This window comes from Procambarus clarkii, chromosome 1 (assembly GCF_040958095.1).
Source record: "Procambarus clarkii isolate CNS0578487 chromosome 1, FALCON_Pclarkii_2.0, whole genome shotgun sequence".
NCBI classification, from domain to species: Eukaryota; Metazoa; Arthropoda; class Malacostraca; order Decapoda; family Cambaridae; genus Procambarus; species Procambarus clarkii.
The window spans coordinates 15,840,870-15,849,744 of record NC_091150.1 but is presented as its reverse complement, the minus strand read 5'-3'; the positions used below and the strand labels follow the sequence as shown (position 1 = coordinate 15,849,744).

Here is an 8,875-nt window from a genome sequence, read left to right as displayed (position 1 = left end):
TTTCCATTGTGTGCGCAACACTCCACATAGGAATGACTTGTTAAACAGGTGGAGTAGTGGATTGCCAGACACTTCACACAGTGCATTGAGTATGTCGCAGGTGACGCCATCTTCACCAAGGGCTGTACTTTTACCCTTTTCATAGCCCCCTTTACTTCCTTGACTGTAATTGGTTCCCCATACTCGTCATCACTAGACTGTGCTCTTGTTATCCTAATCCTTCTGTCATTATGTCGGAGGAGCTGTTCCCTGCTTACTTCTGCAGGGAGGGAGGAGGATGATGCTGCATCACTCCACTTGTGAATTAGTTCTTCAGCCTTACCCTGGGGGTCGTTGTGAGCCGCAGGCCGGGCTCTGCTCCCCTTAGCTACCTTAATTTTTGCCCACACTTGTCTTGCAGACGTTTCTCTTCCAATAGAGCTAGTGAACTCTAGTCATTGTCTTTCCCTTTGTAACTCATCTGCAATGTATGTACCTTTACCTGACTAAAAAATCTAATCTAAATCTATATCTAATCTATATGCTTAGATATATGCAAATGAGAGAGTAATAGAGTGAAACCTTTAAAATACTGAACAATTTGGAGGATATTGATTCATACAATTTCTTCAAAAGGTCAGATGTAACACGAACAAGGAGCAAAGGTTTCAAGCTCAACAAGCCACAGTGTAGGAGTGACAACAAATGCTTTTTAACCCATACGATTATGATCATGGCAATAAGGTTTCTAAAACAGTAGGCATTCTTCCAAAGCCAGACACTGTACTATGTTCCTCGCCCTAACCTAGTCACTCAGTATTATTCACTCATTTATCTATGTCTTGTCTATTTATGTCTTAAAGGTTACAAGACGTACATTAGTCAATACAATTGGTGCTTAAAATGTTAAGGATCTCTTGTGAAACACGGGTATTAATAAAAAAAATTATTATGTAAAATAAATAAAAAAGGCCCAAGGGCCATGAAGTAACAAGAATGCAAGGCCGGCACAAGCTGGCGTAAGTAGAGAAGACGGAAGATTCTTCATATTAAAAGACCCTGCTTCTCCAAGATGGCAGTCACACCCTGCTTGCCCTGGACAATCACCATATGGAGAAGGACTGTTTACTGTGAAGGGAAGTCCACAAATGCAATGCCAGCATGAGTCAGTCTTGAAGGGTAAACGATGATGGCACCCTCACAGTAACACAAAAGCCGAGCAAGCCCAGTGAGGAAGACCTGTTGATGGGAAGGAGGAGAATCATTAGTCACAACAAAATCCACATAGAAACAAAGGAGAGAAAAAAAATAAAGTGGATGTCTTCTTTTTGTATAGACATAATAAATATTGCCATTTGGCTATGTATTTATATGATATATAATAGAATACAGCATAAAACAAAATAAGAGGGGTGGTAGGAGAAGAAAAGATTAGTGTTCAGTGAGAATCCACAAGGTCTTCTCTGAATACTCTTTATTTTCTTCAAGGCTGTGGGTCCCTACAATTGCACCAGAGGAGGTACACACCCCTATCATTATTTAAACAGGTGAGTACACACACGGTGTTAGCAAACTTAGCCTCCAAACACACACACACACATGGTATCAGCAAACTTAGCCTCCAAACACACACACACACATGGTATCAGCAAGCTTAGCCTCCAAACACACACACACATGGTATCAGCAAGCTTAGCCTCCAAATACACACATGGTATCAGCAAGCTTAGCCTCTAAACACACACACACACACACACACACACACACACACACACATGGTATCAGCAAGCTTAGCCTCCAAACACACACACACACACATGGTATCAGCAAGCTTAGCCTCCAAACACACACACACACACATGGTATCAGCAAACTTAGCCTCCAAACACACACACACACATGGTATCAGCAAGCTTAGCCTCCAAACACACACACACACATGGTATCAGCAAGCTTAGCCTCCAAATACACACATGGTATCATCAAGCATAGCCTCTAAACACACACACACACACACACAAACGGTATCAGCAAGCTTAGCCTCCAAACACACACACACACACACACACATACATGGTATCAGCAAGCTTAGCCTCCAAACACAGACACACACGGTATCAGCAAGCTTAGTCTCCAAACACACACACACACATGGTATCAGCAAGCTTAGCCTCCAAACACACACACACACACACACATGGTATCAGCAAGCTTAGCCTCCAAACACACACACACAGAAAATAGGGACATTGAAACAGTTGATAAACTTGATTTCAAGAGAGAGAGGTCACTATGGGGAACTTCAAATTTTTTTTAATAAGTAATTAGGCAGACTTGTTGCTAGACAGGGAAGTAAATTAAATGTATGCCAAATTTTGCAAAATATACAATGAAGGCACACAAACATTCATACCAAAACAGAGATGCAGGGCCAGATAACAGGATTGGTTCAACAGAAATTGAGAGAGGGCCACAGACCAAAAGACGCAAAAATGGAATGAAAGACATTGAAAAACTACAAGCAGATGTCAACAAAGTTTTCGATTGGGCAGCAGAAAATAACATGATGTTTAACAGTGATAAATCTCAGGTATGGCAAAAATGAGGATCTGAAACATAATACAGGGTACAAAACACAATCGAATCTTCCCATAGTAGAAAAACAGCATGTCAAGGATTTGGGAATAATGATGTCCGACGATCTAATGTTTAGGGAGCATAACCAAGCAAATATTGCGTCGGCCAGAAAAATGATCGGATGGATTATGAGAACTTTCAAATCCAGGGATCCCATCACAATGGTTGTACTCTTCAAGTCACTTATGTTGTCCCGTCTCGAGTACTGCTCAGTATTCACTTTCCCCTTCAGAGCACGGTTGCACGGTTGTTCCTGCCGGAACAACCGTGGACATCTTCAGGAGAAAACTGGACTGTTTTCTAAGAGAAGTTCCGGATCAGCCGGGATGTTGTGGGTATGTGGCCTTGCGGGCCGCTCCAAGCAACAGCCTGGTGGACCAAACTCTAACAAGTCGAGCCTGGCCTCGGGCCGGGCTTGGGGAGTAGAAGAGCAGAACCCCATCAAGCAGGTATCAAAATAGAAAGTAGCCAAACTCCCAATCATACCAGCGATACAAAGATGCGAGAAACAACTATACAGCAGTAAGGGAAGAGGCAGAAAGAAATTTTTAAAAAGTGATAATGGATAAATGTAAAACAGAACTGGGCCTATTCTACAAATTCATAAACAACAAATTGCAGGTAAAGGATAATATCCAGAGGTTGAAAATAGGAAACAGATTCACAGAAAATGATAATGCAATGTGTGAAACATTAAACCAAAAGTTCCAAAGTGTGTTTATACAAAATGAAATCTTAAGAGAACCAGACACAATAAGAATTTCTGAGAACATCATAGAGCGTATAGAGGTGTCTAGAGATGAAGAGGAAAATATGCTAAAGTAGCTAAGTAAGAACAAAGCAGTTGGTCCAGATGGAGTTTCACCATGGGTTCTGAGAGAATGTGCATCTGAGCTCAGCCTTTCACTTCACCTGATCTTTCAGGCATCCCTGTGTATAGGAGTCATAGCAAACATGTGGAAAAATGCTAACATAGTTCCAATCTACAAAAGTGGCAACAGGGAAGACCCCACCTCTCTCAGTTATAGACCTGAATCATTGACAAGTGTAACAGTGAAAGGATTGAAAACAAAAAAAAAATAATAAAAACTAAATGGGTAGAACACCTGGAGAGAAATTATATAATATCAAACAGACAGTATTGTTTTCGATCTGGAAGATCCTGTGTATCGAATTTACTCAGTTTCTATGATTGAGCCACAGAGATTTTAAAGGAACAAGGTAGTTGGGTTGACTGCATCTATCTAGACATAAAAAAGGCTTTCGACAGAGTTCCACATAAGAGGTTGTTCTGGAAACTAGAAAATTTTGGATGGGTGACAGGTAAGCTTCTAACATGGATGAAAAATTTTCTGACTGATATAAAAATGAGGGCAGTAATCAGAGGCAATCGGACTGGAGAAGTGTCACAAGTGGAGTACCACAGTACATGCACCAGAAATGTTCATTGTCTACATAAATGATCTACCAGTAGGAATACAGAATTATATCAACATGTTTGCTGATGATGCTAAGATAATGGGATGGATAAGAAATTTAGATGATTGTCATGCCCTTCAAGAAGACCTGGACAAAATAAGTATATGGAGCACCACTTGGCAAAATGAAATTTAATGTGAATAAATGCCATGTTATGGAATGTGGAATAGAACATAGATCCCACACAACCTACAAATTATGTGAGAAATCTTTATATAATTCTGATAAAAGAAAGAGGTCTAGGGTTGATTCTAGATAGAAAACTATCACTTGAGGCCCACATAAAGAACGTTGTGTGAGGAGCCTATGCCACGCTTTCTAACTTCAGAATTTTGTTTAAATACATGGATGGCGAAATACTAAAGAAATTGTTCACGAGTTTTGTTCGGCCAAGGCTAGAATATGCAGCGGTTGTTTGGTGCCCATATCTTAAAAAGCACATCAACAAACTGGAAAAGGTGCAAAGACATGCTACTAAGTGGCTCCCAGAACTAAAGTGCAAGAGCTATGTGGAGAGGTCAGAGGCATTAAATATGCCAAAACTAGAAGACAACAAAAAGAGGTGATAAAATCACTATGTACAAAATAGTAACAGGAATTGATAAAATCGATAGGGAAGATTTCCCGAGACCTGGAACTTCAAGAACAAAAGGTCATAGATTTAAACTAACTAAACAAAGATGCCAAAGAAATATAAAAAAATTTCCTTTCGCATACAGAGTGGTACACGGTTGGAACAAGTTAAGTGAGAAGGTGGTGGCGGCCAAGACCGTCAGTAGTTTCAAAGCATTATGTGACAAAGAGTGCTGGGTAGACGGGACACCACGAGCGTAGCTCTAATCCTGTAACTACACTTAGGTAACTACATTTGGTGTCAGCAAGCTTACCGTCGAAACACACACAAACAGCCTGCCTATTATTCAAGGCCTTCTCTGAGTACTCTCTATTTTCTTCTCTGAGGCTATGGGTCCCTAATCTTGCACCAGAGGTGGTACAACTTTTAAGTTTTTAACTACTGCACTGAGCACCTGATTTTGGCAAAGACTTCTTAGTGCAATTGTCAAGGACATAGTTCTGGTATTTTTTTGTTTATAAATATTCAGGTATAGTTAATGTCAAAATGTTTCAAAACTCAACAATTTATATTTAAAAACAAAAAAAGTAATGAAAACATTACAAAACATTAAAATATAGCCTAATTAATTAATTAATAAAATAGCACAACTCTCAGAATGTCTAAAGGTGCTTTGAGCAATGAAGTAGTTAATTTTATATATATAATATTATATATATAATATATATTTACCTGTGACTACTGCTTAGCAAAAATTTGATCTCTGTGAAAATTGGTCTCGTCATTGCTAGGAGATATTTTAAGACCATGATTTGCTGTGGATGGCACTGTAGTCTTCAAGTCATCAATCTAAAAATAGAGGTAATCTTTTAAAATGTAAATTTTGTATAAAAAAAATGCAAAAATAAATTGCAAGAATAATATGAAGTTATTATACAATTTTTGTTTAATTATTTAAATATTTGTGAGACATTATTAAGAAATGTATGAAGTACAGATTCTCTAAGACCTGATATGTATCTGCTTATGTTCCACCACATTACATTCAGGGCTGAAGAGAAAACACAGCCAGTAAGGTAATGATCACTTTGGATGGACTGGGATGCTACATGTAGGTTGGGGCTAAGCTGCGTGAGGCTAGGATGCCCAGCCTGCCTTGTCTAGGCTGGGCTGGGCTAGGCAACACTAGGAAGGAGTCAACAAATCTCTGGAGTGCCTTACTTTTCCTGATATCCTTAAAAAAGCAAGAATGATGCCATTTTATAAAGGAGGCGAGACAGCAGAAATAAACAATTAGAGAAAAATATCAAATCTACTTATACTTTCAAAAATATTTGATTTTTTTTTTTACAAACATCTCTTCCTACTTTGTAAAATACAACATGAATACAAACACACACACACATCCCTAGGAAGCAGCCCATAGCAGCTGTCTAACTCCCAGGTACTTATTTACTGTTAGGTGAACCAGATATAGAGAATAACCACAAAATCTTGTAAAGCCACTAGTACACGCAGCATTTCAGGCAGGATATATAATATTAATATTATATATATATATATATATATATATATATATATATATATATATATATATATATATAACTGAAAACTCACACCCCAGAAGTGACTCGAACCCATATGCTATGCCCAAGATTACCATCCGAGTGCCAGCGGGGAAGTGGGTCAAATAGCCTCGGCTATCACTTCCTTATGTCTGGTCGTGATGGTCAAGCGGATTAAGGCGTCCCTGTACATACCAGTTGCGTTGCTCCTGGCAGTATTGGGTTCGAGTCACTTCTGGGGTGTGAGTTTTCAGTTGCATATTGTCCTGGGGACCATTCAGGCTTGTTCGCATTTGTGTTCCTCACGTGTTGCCCCAAAAATGAGGTGATTTGATAAAATGCTTTGCCCAAGATTACCATCCGAGTGCCAGCGGGGAAGTGGGTCAAATAGCCTCAGCTATCACTTCCTTATGTCTGGTCGTGATGGTCAAGTGGATTAAGGCGTCCCTGTACATACCAGTTGCGTTGCTTCTGGCAGTATGGGTTCGAGTCACTTCTGGGGGTGTGAGTTTTCAGTTGCATATTGTCCTGGGGACCATTCAGGCTTGTTCCCATATATATATATATATATATATATATATATATATATATATATATATATATGAATACATACATACGGGACAAAGAGCCAGAGCTCAACCACCGCATGCACAACTAGGTGAGTACACACACACACACACATTATATATATATATATATATATATATATATATATATATATATATATATATATATATATATATATATATATATATATATATATATATATATATATATATATATGAGTGTCAGACGATGGAGGAATGATTTGTTTTTTAATTTAATTTATATAAAAAATTATTCCTTCTGAAGATGTATTAATATATGAAAGTACTTAAGGAAATTCCTGTTTCAATTCTTCCTCCGTGGTCTGACACTGTCACATTTTTCATCAAGTGTTAATTTTTGTGATTTACACACACGTGGCATGTTTACACACACATTATTTATATTATATATATATATATATATATATATATATATATATATATATATATATATATATATATATATATATATGTCGTACCTAATAGCCAGAACGCACTTCTCTGCCTACTATGCAAGGCCCGATTTGCCTAATAAGCCAAGTTTTCATGAATTAATTGTTTTTCGACTACCTAACCTACCTAACCAAACGTAACCTAACTTTTTCAGCTACCTAACCTAAAAAGATAGGTTAGGTTAGGTTAGGTAGGGTTGGTTAGGTTTGGTCATATATCTACGTTAATTTTAACTCCAATAAAAAAATATTGACCTCATACATAATGAAATGGGTAGCTTTATCATCTCATAAGAAAAAAAATTGAGAAAATATAATAATTAAGGAAAACTTGGCTTATTAGGCAAATCAGGCCTTGCATAGTAGGCCGAGAAGTGCGTTCTGGCTACTAGGTACGACATATATATATATAAATATATATATATATATATATATATATATATATATATATATATATATATATATATATATATATATATATATATATATATATGGAACCCTCAACCCTATAAGTGGAGGGTTCCTACAAACTCAACCAGAGGTGGTACCCTCTATATATTAATAAAAAGGCAAGGCTATGCTAAATCTAGGCAGGGACTGGCTTGGCTAAGCTGGTCAGGGCTTGGCTAGGGTAGGAAGGACTGGTCATGTTTAAAAGCAAGGCAGGGTTAGGCTAGGCAAGACTAGGTAAGGGTATACTGGGATAGGCTTGGCTACGGTAGGCTAGGAAGAGGTAAACTAGGATAAGCAAGGCTGTGCAAGCACTATGCACAGCTAGAATGAACTATGCTTAGATGGTTTAAGCTGGGCTAGGTTAGGATAAGCTGAGTCATGCAGGCCCCCGATTGACCAGTGGAGTCTAATAGTCTAACCTACTAGCTAGTTTGCTGACCTAAGAGTGTAAATGCCTAGCCCCTAACCTGAGATATATACAAGAGTTGTTACATTCTTGTACAGCCACTAGTACGAGTAGCGTTTCGGGCAGGTCCCTGGAATACGATTCCCGCCGCGAAGAATCGTTTTTTCATCCAAGTACACATTTTACTGTTGCGTTAAACAGAGGCTACAGTTAAGGAATTGCGCCCAGTAAATCCTCCCCGGCCAGGATACGAACCCATGACATAGCGCTCGCGGAACGCCAGGCGAGTGTCCTACCACTACACCACCTGCTGCAATATTATTATAAAAGAAATATTACTTATTATAATCGTAAATACTAAATACCTGTTGTGTTGATTTAGGGGCGACGACGATCGTGGGATCGGATGCGAGCCACAGGTGGCCTACACCATGCTTTCTAAGGCGTCCCTCTCATAACAAAAACAAATCCGTGCATTCATACACAAACAGAGATCCCATGGTTATGCGAATACTTGCAATTCTTTTACTTAAAATAATAACAATTAGATTAATAATAATTAACATAATTTTTACTCAAGATTCATAAAAATCATTAATACTATTTTAAAAGAAGATTTATAAGACATCTAAAAACAGATATACAGACTTTGTGTGATATTTATTTCAACATTATATATTAATAGAATGTTGTAACTATTATTTTTAAATATTAGGTAGTTTCCAGCTACGTATATCGCATAT

At 38.1% G+C, this 8,875-nt stretch overlaps 1 long non-coding RNA gene across 1 annotated transcript; it reads right to left on the bottom strand.

The window, feature by feature from the left end:
- Positions 1-912: 912 nt before the first annotated feature.
- On the bottom strand, positions 913-8,606 carry LOC138358088 (uncharacterized). The gene is made up of 3 exons (XR_011225221.1): positions 8,498-8,606; positions 5,402-5,518; positions 913-1,218 (listed from the first exon to the last, which is right to left on the bottom strand). It is a non-coding gene; the product is annotated as an uncharacterized lncRNA (long non-coding RNA).
- Positions 8,607-8,875: the final 269 nt, after the last annotated feature.